The sequence below is a fragment of the Falco punctatus genome (genome assembly GCF_963210335.1).
Source record: "Falco punctatus genome assembly, chromosome: 6".
In the NCBI taxonomy this organism is placed as follows: Eukaryota; Metazoa; Chordata; class Aves; order Falconiformes; family Falconidae; genus Falco; species Falco punctatus.
In genome coordinates, this window is record NC_137585.1 from 13,480,187 (window position 1) to 13,493,106 (window position 12,920).

General features: G+C 38.4%; 1 long non-coding RNA gene across 1 annotated transcript in view; it reads right to left on the reverse strand.

The window, feature by feature from the left end:
* LOC308066284 overlaps positions 1–12,920 on the reverse strand; it is a 128,433-nt gene that overhangs the window by 13,109 nt on the left and 102,404 nt on the right. Inside the window, exon 3 of the long non-coding RNA XR_013929117.1 lies at positions 6,509–6,585. This is a non-coding gene — a long non-coding RNA (uncharacterized lncRNA). The remainder of the gene's footprint in view (positions 1–6,508; positions 6,586–12,920) is intronic.

Genomic DNA, 12,920 nt, shown 5'->3' on the forward strand with positions numbered 1-12,920 from the left:
GTCCAAGTCTGCAGTATTGTTCCTATTTTAGTCCTTGTTACGACAGAATCAAAGAATCACAGAATAACACAGGTTGGAAAGGACCTCTGGAAGCATCTAGGCCAACCTCCTGCTCAAAGCAGGTCTAATTACATCAGGTTACTCAAGCATGTATCCAATTGAATCTTGGACACCTCAAGGACGGAGAACCCACAGCCTCTCTGGGCATCTGTCCCAGCGTGTGGCTGTTCTTTGGTAAAAAAGTTTTCTTTGTACCTGACCAGAATTTCTCATGTTCCAACTTGTGGCTGTTGGCCCTTGTTCTATTGCTGTACACTTCCAACAAAGAGTTGGGCTCCATTTTTTCCTTACTCTGCCTTCAGGTGATTGCAGACAGCAATAAGGTCTCCCCTTTGCCTTTCTGTTTCCAGTCTGCACAGACTCAGCAATCTCAGCTTCTCCTTGCTTACCATGGAGCTCCAGCCCTGACTAGACTTGCGGCCCTCCACTGGGCTCATGCCAGTACGGTGGTATCTTTCTTGTGTTAGGACGCAGTCTCCTAAGTGCTATAAAGAGGAGAGGATCACTTCTCTAGAGTGCTGGCTGTAGTTTTGCTAACGCAGCCCTGGATACAGTTAGTTCTTTGCTGGAAAGGCACGTGGCTGGCTGACATCAGCTTGTGCACCAGGACCCCCAGATCCTTTTCTACAGAGCTGCTTCTTACACAGTTGGCCCCCAGCCTGTATCATTATCATCTCACCGATGGCAGTACATACACCGTTTCTCAAATTATCAATATTAGAACTTTTTTTCTTCTTTTTAATATTTGAAAGCTCATCTATCCTAGGCCTCACTTGGCCTTGAAGTGCCATGAGTAAAACAGCTTAGGAATGTGAATGTACAGCAAATGTGCTTCCCATTAGCTCTTAATGCCATAAACCCCAAATCCTTGATACAACTGCTAAGAGTAGTGCTTCCAATCAAATCTTAAAGAAGCTTTAGACAAGATAGTAAGTCTCAACAGCAGCGTACAAGACACTTACTATTGCATAGGACAGGCTTGTAAATGCATGTGGTTCAAAGGTCCTGCCCTTGTGCATCAGTATTTCTCTTTCAATGGAATAATTTTAAATTACATTAAGAACTATAATCATATTCTACTATGATTTACTTTTTCATAACCACTGCCACTAGAAATAAACTTGAAGAAAGACATCCAGCCCCAAGTGCACTATTCTGGCAAAGTTTAGATTTAAACGAGAACATTTACGCTCATAACTACACAATTTTTTTTTAAGCTTAATTCAGTATGAATAACTGGTACAACTTTGTTTCTGCTCATTTGTGAGCAGTTGGAAATAACTGGTTAATCATTGTTTGCCATCTGCTTTGGAGAATCAACACTGTACAGAACTTTTCTGCAGCCAATGTAAAACCACAATGCACAAAGAGCAATAAAGGAAAATCTCGTTTTCAGATATGGGTTTTTTTTCAGTGCACACTAAAATGGTAAATATTTTGTGGTTAACCCCTTCTCACTCTTTGACAGCACTTCCCTCTGGACAGTGGTCTCTGTGGTACATACCACATCATTTAGCAGTCCCTATAAAGGTACAGCAATAGTGCTGTGGAGAAGCATTAGTGGTCTGCTCAATAACAACTTACTCATGGAGAGCCAACCTATCAAACCACAGGGTCACCTTTCAGGAGGGCATAAGGCTGCAGGCCACATACAAGATGCCACCTGTGGACTTCGCTGTAATTTATGCTGTTAGAACACAAACCTAGAGAAATATGAGCAACATTATTAGTTTTAGCTTTCCCCTCCCTGCCCCCCACCCTTCCCACCCCCCCCATATTTCTTCACATATGATCAGTAAACTGCTCCTGTGCACTCCCCATCAGATTTCCAGGTCAAAAATGAAGGCAGTCCCTTTAAGGTATTTGCAGTTCTCTCAGGAAGGCTTTGAATTCTCTAACCCTCTCCATACTGTTTTATTAAAACCAACTCTAAGTCCTTCTAAACATACAGGCCAGGACTTAAAATGCTGTATCGAATCAAAAAAAAAAAGTATTTGTCTCCTCACAGAAAAAGTAAAAATAGAAGAATAAAATTGTTGACTGTCTCTGCTACTTTCTGGTTCATTTTTCCCACCTGGTGGGACACACAAGAACCGTGTCAGAATTAGGGAGAGAAGGAAGCTTCCATTTTTACATTAGTTTTGGAATCTAGGACCTTCCTCAAAAAATGCATTTTCTTCAAAATGAGGAAAAATACATGTGAATGATGTAAAAATGTTCCACTTAAACATAGAAAGATTGCTAGGAAAAGGCACCTCATAAACTGTGGTTTTATTAAAATATACATTGCTAACAAGTGGCAAAAACATCAGAAGAAATGCTGAGTGTGAGAAAATCAATACTGCTAGGCTCACTCTCCTATCAGAGATCTAGCACTGGGGGCCATAATTCAGGTTATTAAAGTCCTTTCAAAAGACTGATTAAAGTTAATTTTAGTAACATCAGCAGGGTACCCTGGCTCCAATGATCTTAATATTGCAAGTGCTAAAGACTGCAGTCTTCCAACAGAAAATAAAACTGTGTTCCTCTACGCCTTCTTGCAAATACCAAGCTCACAGTGTATTCCATCATTAGAAAGGCCTGTCAGTAAAAAATATTTTTCCTTTAAAAAAAACTCATAAAAAGAACACTGAGAAATGCTCCTTCTGACAGCTTCTTGCTCAAGCCATAAACTTTAATCATCCTCCTTTTCTTTGCAGATTTCCTGGGATATATTAACAACTGGGGAGACCTACTCTTGCCGATTGCCAAGACTGCCAATGGTTTGTAATTTGAGATAACTGTTACCAACAAAGAGGTCTTAAAAGGAGATCATCCAGTAAGCCTTTGGAGACGTCAGGGTTCAGGACCCAATATTGTCTAACGTGCACTACCAGACTTTCTGAGAGTACTGTTGAGAGTCCTCCTCTATTACAGCTTGCAGCAAGAGAAAGAAAAAAATAATGAGAACAGTTCACAGAAGAGCTGCACTGCCTTACAAAAACTCAGAAAAAGACATCTTTGGAACAGAGAAGAGAGTAAGGTAGGAGGGAGTAAGGTCCTTTGGGTTTGCAGAAATTTGAGAGAGCTGGATTCATTTCACAACTGTACCACATCCTTCATGATCTTGGGCAAATACTTGGGTCAGGTTTTAAAAAAAGTTCAGTTCTCCTGGCTTCTTTAGATGCCAAAATATTTTACTAGTCAGACTTTCAAAGGCAAACTGCAACTTGGTTGTTGGTCTCCCTGAAAATGTTACAAGATGAGCTGACCCACGCTGAATGTTTTTAAACATCTGGCTGGCTGCAACTGTTGAAACTATGCATCTTCATGTATTCACATCTGTGCTTCACTTCCACACCTGTAAAATGTTACATTCCTACCTCTGTGAGCTGAAGAGAACAAATTTGCAATGTCCATGGACCATCTTTGAGAAACTCCAGTGATAAGGTCATATAAGCACAGACATTGATACAGGGAATCTGTTTCCTGGGGATCCATCTCCTTCTGGCTCCGACAAGAAGGGAGCTGTGATTCTACAAACCCCAAACTCATGATCATGAGATGCCACAGATGCCAGGGTAGGTTGCTCTAAATCTGCAGCAAGTCTGGCCTTCAGGCTAATCACAGGAATGAGGAGGGCACTTTTCTCTCCTTTCTTTAACTGAAACAAGTGCCCCCTCTAACATGTGTCTGCACTGAGTTCAACTGTTTGCTGTGCAGGTTACTATTATACTGTATCTCATAATAAAGTAGAGAGATACTTAGATCAAGATCTGACTTCCCTTCCTAAATTTAGCAATGTTCTTTGACAACAACAGGATACTTAACCAAACAATTCAGATCCTGGGTTTGAGAGACTATGTCAATACAGACATCTTAATGTATCTTCAAACTCCTAAAGGTGTCTTAAAATACACTGCATCTACCACAAAGGTCTCTAGCTTGCTTAAAATTTAACTAAAACTTTTGGACTTGGATGCATTCAGGTTAATGGACCCAACCTCAAACCAAATTCCTGGCATTCCACACCACCCTTGTAGCATCCCCTCAGAGGTAACACAGTGATTCTTGAACTTATTTTTCCAGAACAGTTTCAAAGCACTTTAATTTGCTACTCATTAGGGTGAGACTGGCACGAGTAAAGACCTGAAATACCTGCAGAAGTTCTCTCTTCCACCCTGCAGTTGGGTACAGCAGGAGCTGCAAATCAAAAGCCTTGCCAGCAAGAATTTCACACCGACCGATTCCACATTCTGCTGCCATTTTTTCTAAGAAATTGTTACATTTGATAAGTTTGATTTGAAAGATCCATCAGGAAGACATATTAATAGTTTTCTGCAGGCATTAAGAGTAGAGGGAAAGCACATTATTAACACCAGAGTATCACTCTTAAGCTGGGCAGGAATCAGGCACAATAAAACATAACGTATGGGCAAGTACATATAGTCTTTAGTTATATATAATATTTATATATATATATAGTCTTTAGTTATATATATATATATATATCTCCAAGACACAGCTATATAGGGCTGCACTCTTGTAGACACAACCCAAGACAGACATAAGAAGTTTATACTCTGATTTTTTCCTGTGGATATATCCACAGGAATGTCTTTGGTTGAGGATCATGTATTTTTTATATACATTTTCCATAAAAATCAACAGCCTTTCTCTAGCATTCAAGTCATTATCCGCACTCCCTACATTACCACATCAACATTTTATTTGAAGTATCAGTGATAGCATCCCATCAAAATTTAATAGCCACTTTCTATAATTGAAGTGTATTAACTCTTGGTTTCACCCATGGTAAGGTTTATCCTTCCTCTTTTAAAATTCTAATGATACTAAAAATAAAATACCTTTCTACAGCATGACTCAGAAATGCGTAATACTCCTTTCTTCAACTCATGGTAAAGGAAGCAGATACGAGCAAAGGCAGAAGAATTCTCTATTCCAGTCTACAGCTTTATACTAAATCTTGAGTGTCAAATGAACAGGGCTTTTAAGGAAAATGTCAACAACTGTAACAGTTACATAAGATACAGTTAGAAAAATATTTTGCAAGGAAAAAATGACAGTTTCTGTCATTTGAGAAGATGATTTATACTTCAGTTTTAGAATGCAAGCAGCCAAATGCAAGTGACCTGAGATTTATGAAAGGAAATCAAAGAGATTTCACAGCAAGATTACAAAAGGAAAACCATTAATGGTCCTATACTAGCAGTTCCTCTCTGCACTACAGAGGCATCTGCATAGTCTTCCTCTCAACTTGATGCAAAAAAAGAAAGAGAGGTCACAGTAACAGATCTCCCTTTTGGCATTTTGTGCTAACTTGCTCGATTTACAAAGGCCATCTGGTGCTGTTTATGCTGGCCTTTTTGCATTGTGTCTCCTGTTGTTCTTCATGGATGAGCATGATTCGCAGTTCACATTAACTGTGTTTTAAGTTACTTTGCAAGAGTAACTTAACTATGCATAAAGAATGTGTAGCTGTTGATGTACACTTTCCACACATGACAGAACACAGTGAAAAGGATACCAAACACAGGGATGTCCAAATAGAAAGAATAGCAGGTCAGGGGAGCTGGCTTTCATTGCTGGCTCTATTATGTACTTCCTGTATGACTTGAAATGATTATACGAGCCCTTTGGGGCTCAGTTTTATCACTTGTTAAATGGAGATCATAATGCCCTATCTCACAGTGATACTGTCAGCTTATTCATTAATGGGTTCAATTCAGTGCTGGGCAGATGGTCAATACAAATTTTATGCATCACTGAAGTAACATTTAACCTCAGAACCTAAGTGGCATATAGCCCTGTGCCGGTCTCTTAGCAGTCACTGTATAAATATTATAAATTAACATTGCTGAAAATATTTGAGAGACAGGATTTGTTAGTAGTGCTGATTTCACATTCCTCAAATTAGAAATCTACAGGATGACAAATGTGTAAGAACATGTTCTTTAAACATAGTGCAGAACAGGTACTAGCACATCTCCTTGTAATGGTTATAAATGACAAAGAAAAGGGAAAATGGTACAACCCCTCCATTGAGCGTACAGTGATTTAAATGAATCCCTGAAATGATTATTTTTAAGTCTTAAGAATAACCTCCAGATAGTATCTGGAGGGATTTCGGTTTGGTGTGGGGAGAAGGGTTGTTTTTACTGGCCTCTGCAAAAAAACTAATTTGTCAATGTGACTGCCATTTACCTGTAGAAATACAGCTACAATTCAGCAGAGTAATGAGTTTAAAGATGTATCTTAAAGATATTTATAAAGAAATAAGTACTTACTTTGCTTACTCTGGCAATCAAACAAAAGAAAAAAGTTCTTTTCAAAGCATCTTTTTCAAGGTTTCTCAGGACTATTTTTAAACTTCATTGCCAGAAGTAATCTACCACAAAGACCTAAGCAACAGCAAGAAATGTATCTCCAGTGTGACTGCTATGCATACCTTGTAATTTCTCCTCATAGATGACCAATCTTCACTTCTGTCATCTTCTAACTTGGTTCCCCAGTAAATCATTCTTTCTGTTTCAGAAAAGAAGAAAAAGGAAAAAAGAGTAAAATGTATGTTATCATTATGAGGGGAAAAAAGCGACAGACACACAGACAATAAAGGTAGGCCTTCCAAAGTCTTTTCTGCAGGTGCGGAATGTGCTTCTGTAGAAGACCAGTGTCCCACTTCAAACTTACTTTGAAAGCCTTAATTCAGGGTAAGTGGGGCATGAATGGCACTTTTAGAGGGATGACTTTACCCTCAGGGAAGCACTGTGACAAGGTTTCTGAGACTACTCAATTTAGCTGCCATAAACCTTGAAAGCTTCAAGTAAAAAAGTCTCCTCTACTTCCACAACCAAGAAATTTTTAAGAAAAGTTACCAGATACAAGTATTGCAGCCTTTACTCCTGAATATCAATTTTGTTTTCAGTCCTTTAAAATTACTATAGCAATTGGTAGCAGAAAGATTAACTGTGCTCAGACTAATCAATCAAGCATGGACATCAATACATCAAGTATATATTATTATTAAAATACAGCTTTCAGCAGTTTAGTCTCAGTAGCCAGTGATACATGTTTTGATAATGCATTTGTGTCGGTAATACCTTTGCATATGCTTTGTAATCACAGTGAAATACAGAAACCACTGATTACATAAAAAAATATATCCACTATGGTGAAATAACATTTTTTGTTTTCTTATATTGTGATAGTGATAGAACTATGGGGAACATGAAACAACACTCTAGATATATTATTCTGGGTCATCCCAAAGAAGTGATCCTATGACTGTTCTCTGCCTATTCATCAGACCACATGCTAAATCTATTCACTTCTTAACGTTTCTAGTTTTCTTCAGCTAATGCTGCTGCTGTTTTTTGAAGAGAGGTTACTCTTCTCCACAAGATCCTTAAAATTTGTATATAGGCAACAGCCCATCAAATCTCCTTGAAATGTTGTCTTTCTCCAATGAAAGACGTCTCCCATTTTGGCATTTCTCCATCTGTGACCACCATAATAAGCAACTGCTTCAAGACTTTGAATACTTTCTCACAACCTCGCAGTAGAAAAATTATTGCCTTCATTAACAGAACAGGAAGATAAAGAGACAGAGAGAGGACACAGCTCACTTTAACTGTCTAAGTTAAGATGAGAGAATTATATATAGTGTCAGCAGATACAGGGTCCTTCAGAGACAAACCTGTGGGACATACCTAACACAGGTACACTGAACCAACCCCTTAGGAGCCTCTCCCTTCTTCCCTCTGCATAGCAGCAGCTTAGGAATAACAATCACCTACACATGCACTTAAATTAAATCTACATGCAAGTGAATATTCTCTTCACTGCCAAGTCTAAGAGCAAAGTCTTGTAAAGATTTAAGCATCCTAAAGATGAGGTTTGGGTTACCCACTGTGAGAGTGAAATACAATTAGGCACCAGAGTTCCCCACACAATCTACAAGAAGAGCTAGACTTCAGATTGGTATTCCCATGCTGGGATATCAGACAGGTCTTCATACCAATGCCTATTCACTACTCATTCCAATCTTCTCTTTCTGTGAAGACAGCAATCATGTTAATATTATGGTTTTATAAGCTTTGGTTTTTTCCTTTCCCTTTTTTGCTTTAGGATCCAAACTGTTTTTCTTTCCCCTCCCCGCCACGTGTTTCAGTATTGCTCTTTTACCCCGCAGTATATCTTTATACTTTTCTATCATTTTTCCTTCAGCAAGATTTTTCTCTTATGTTCCTGTTTCCATAGTTCACCTAAGTACTATAATAGTCTGGCTTATTTTTCTCAAAGCCACCTTCTTAGCACTGCTTTATTTTGCTTTAGTGTCAGAGACCAGCTCCTCTTCTTCTGCTCCTTTAGTGACATAATACTTTGCTCTCTATTTAACTTGCTCTGAAATGTGCCAGTACATCTGTGTACCATTCTGAACAGCTGAAAGAATTTATTTTAAATTGTCACTCAGTTTATTAATAAAGAAGAAAAATGCATGTGTATATTTTCCTTTAAAACAGAATATAGGTACTGTACAAAAATGTACAGGAAAATAATCTTTAGCCTCCAGTCAGACATGGGGCCAATGGGAACCCACAGGCAGAAAAAAGTCCAGACACAAGATGGGATAGAAATGCTACAGATAAAGAAACTCTTCAGACTTGACCGCCTTAAAACTGTATAAAGAGTATGTGTTGATACAGTGCCATATTGAGATTTTATAGACATGGTTTTCAGACTATTCCATTATTACAGTAGGCTACAATCCTGCAGATGTTTAGACATTAAGAAATTTACTCAGTCATGTCAGTGTTTCATGACTGGGTCTTAAATTCCTTCTCCAGTGAGTTAATAAGAAAACCCTCACTCCTGGATTCATCACAGAAGAGCAGCAGTTGCCATATAGATTTGTGTTGAAACACGAGAATGTACAAGAAGAAACACCATATTAAACTTGTGTTTTCTGAAATGAACTATGCCTATGCTTCAAGGGCTTCAAGGACTTAAATATGGAATTCAAATTAAAGATGTGTTTATGCGTTTAGCACCAAAAAAGGGTGCTAAAAGGTAACCTCAAGGATTAATGGCTGACCATGGACATCAATGTACCTGTTTTAGTTTAACCTGAATATGTATTTTTGAAGGCCAATGGGATAAGCTACTCTTTTACCATGGCAGGTTTTAATACAACAGGATTGTTATTTTAACTCTTGATTTTTAAATGTAGTTGTTACACATAATGACAGTAGTGCAGTGCAAAACACCAAACATTGTATAACTGACACGTAATATCCACTAAAATGGAAACACCACAGTTCACTGCATAGCAATGCAAGTTGCTTACTTTATGGAAAGAAAGGAAAATTATCCTTCTAATTGATTAAAAAAACCCAAAACTTGACTGACTGGAACTCCATTGTTGGGGTTTTTTTTGACCACTTGACAATAACATGCAAGTGTTCTGTTTTGAAGACTCGCCACCAAGAGCAGTAGGTTTGAATCTACATTACCTCTTAGCTGACTTTCAGAAAGTGGAACTCCATTGCCCCACTTCTACATGAGTTACTTCCTCCATGCAGCGAAAGATTAGTGAGCTGTAATTTACAGTGGGCCTTAACTAGACTATTTTTCCAATTTTCACAATTTTTACAGGTTCTCTTCCCCTCCTCCTCCTCCCTATACTGTTCAGACTGCTGACTAATCTTTCTTCAGGGTTTTAACATTTTTTCCCCCTGATATTCAAAGATCCCAGGTGTATGCCACCTGCTTCATGGGCTGAAAGTATTTGCTTTTATTAATTGGAAAATCTGAGATCTGAAACTAGCAGCCAAGTTCCTACAAAGAATTAAAAGCACCTGCTCTGAGTGGATCTCTTTAGGGAAATGTTTCCTTTCAGAAACATACAATACTAACATAGCTCATAGAAATTAAATTTCAATAATCTAATATATCATACAAAACTTTCAGAGTCACTTCCTTGCTGACTGTCTTCCCACAGAAAAAGTCTTGCTCCAGCTAACTGCTATTAAGAATACTAAAAAAAATTCCTCAACTTGCCCAACTAATAGCACTCATGTAGAAGAATCAAATGCTCATTTCTGTTTCACATGGACCAAAGCATTTGTTCACTGAAACATACTGTTAAAAAGCAACCTAACCACAACTGAAGTACAGGTCTATGCTGGCCATCACGGAGATATCACCTCTACCATCATGACCAGGCTAGAGTTATTCCTTTAAAATGGTTAATTAATACTTGCTATCTTGAAATAGGAATCCAATTTAATAAAAACTGGTTTGAATTCTAAACGGTCCTGGAACAATCCAGTGCCTCAGTGTTAGCTTGCTGGGCCTGATACTGCTTTTTACTTTATGGAACTTTATTGAACTTTCAAGAAAGTAAGTATCTCCTAAATAAATCTTGGAAAACTGTAACTCATTTCTGCTTAATCTCTTCCAAGATAATCTTGGTGGAAGTAAGAGAACATATGAGAAGCATAAAATAGCATTTGTGTTCAAATGCAGATACATGACTGACATTTCAGAGGTAAACCCTACTAAAACTCAATGGATAAGGCTTAAGTAGGAGCTCCATGAAGTGGCACCACTAATCCCATTTTAGGAAAGTGTTGCTTATGAATATTTTTTTAAATTATTTTGTATTTGCCAAAAGACATCCTAGGTGTGATAACCACAGCTATTTCCTATGCTTATAAGCTCCACAGCCTGACTGTGCAACTTCTCTAAAACACTTCTATACAAAATGCAAATTTTTGTGACGTGATGCCACTTCAACCAACAATAGAAAATTGCTTCTCAGAGTCCTCAAAACACCTGCAAAGACTAAAAGAATGGGGTTTATGCTGAAGCAATATGGAAACAATCAAGGCAAATCAAAGCCATTATGTAAAGAAGCAGGTTACTAAAAATTATTAAGAGCAAGCTAGTTACTGATTGTATTTGAACAATCTTGTATTCACTGTCATTGCAGATGAATGCTCATACAATTAGCTCATTTGCAAACGGCTGGAATATGTGGACTTAACCCCTGTCTTACCTGGTGTTTGACAAGATGCACTGTGCAGGCCTGTATGCTAAAATATGTTACTGTGAATCCAATCATACAAATTGCAGGTTTTAGCATAAGACTGCTCTGGCCTATGGCAACTATAGCCCAGGGTGATTTTCCACACACAGTGTGACTAACATGAACACCCACAGCACTTCTGCCTATTTATTCCGTATATGTACCACTTGTACTTTTTTTCATAACTACAGTCTACTAATCACTGCTGGAAATAAGACAGTAGGTGGGACAGACCCCTGGCCTGGTCCAGAATGTTAATTCTACAAGTTCTTATGATTTTTAACCGAGGGGACTGTGTTTCTCAAGGTTTTGTTTCATACACATGCATATTGATATTGCCACATACTTCTCAGGCTGTAATTCACAATCAGTAAATGCTGTGCCACAGTACGAGCAGGAAGAACATCACTGCAGATGGAGAAGTGCTGAAACTGAAGTATATCTAATTTTTAGTTCCCCAGCATCTCTCTGATTCGCTGCAGCACATTTCACAGTAGAACTTCTGGCTACTGTTAGCCATCAATATCTAGTGCTTCATACTTTACTGAAAATTCCCATGGAAAAAGCTTTGGAAACAAAAAAAAACCCACAGACATTATCAACTGTGCATTGTGAAAACAATTATGAAAACTGTGAATGCAATAGCAGATGTGCCTCCTCACAGAAATTTCACTCCACTCATGATATAACAGGAGCCACACAACTACCAGAAGGTTGTGTCCCCTGGGACCGAACTGTGTGCAGCTAAGAGTGTGTTGCGGGCTTCTGGGTGAGAACCTCAGAACATCACCACTTTACAGCATCTTTGGACCTGCCTGGGGGAACAATATACTTTCCTTGTGAGCTATGTGAACCAAACGTACTGCTATTTTAAGCAAAATATGGCAAGGACCTAGAAGTACTGACACGGAGGATTCCCAATGAATTGGTCAGGCAAACCAAGGTAGGTAGCCTGAAAGTGCACTTTTGCTCCTGTGCTGAATCAGCAGTTGCATCTGATACTGCTTTTGATCCTTTTTATATCTTTAATGAACAAGATATGTAACTTTTGAGGTAAACCCATATTCTGGAATGTGCTGAACAAATATTTCACAAAAGGGGAAAAGTTTATCTTCAAGTAATTCTGCTGTCAAATGATTTATTAGAACTCAGAGCCAAAACAGGTAAAAGCCCTAAGGAAGTGCTGTATCTTTTGAATTATTCAATTCTAAGAGGACTTAAACTCTATATACAAACAGTAGAGTTGGTGTTTGGGAGGAAGGTGAGGAGCAGAGTTTTATAAAAAAGTATAAATGAAGATTTCCAGTCAAATAAAGATTTCCCACACATATGCCGATGCAGTTCTCTGCATCAATACCTGAAAAAGGAGCCAGCATTAAAGAAATGTATACTTAATGACTTTGCTAATGAGGTTACTTCTGTATCACAAAGTCTGGATTAGTCAGTGAATCTTACAAACTATCTAATTTGAAAAATAGTGTTTGGCAGAGTCCGCTGACATCTGCCACAACTTTATTTAGCCTTCTACATTCCCTGGAGGTACTGCATATGAGTTGCTCTGCAGTACCACACTATAGCAACTGCAGACAGAAGGGAATGTAGACAGACATGCAAAGTGTTTAAAATAGGAAACACAGGCTCTATGCTGGGGGCTAGTATAACAGGTGTATATATATTGGGAGCTTATATTAATGAGGCTTCTGTTACACACGTACAAGGCTGCCGGTAGCCTTTTCAGAAGTAGATGGGTATTTTGGTTAAAGTCAGACAG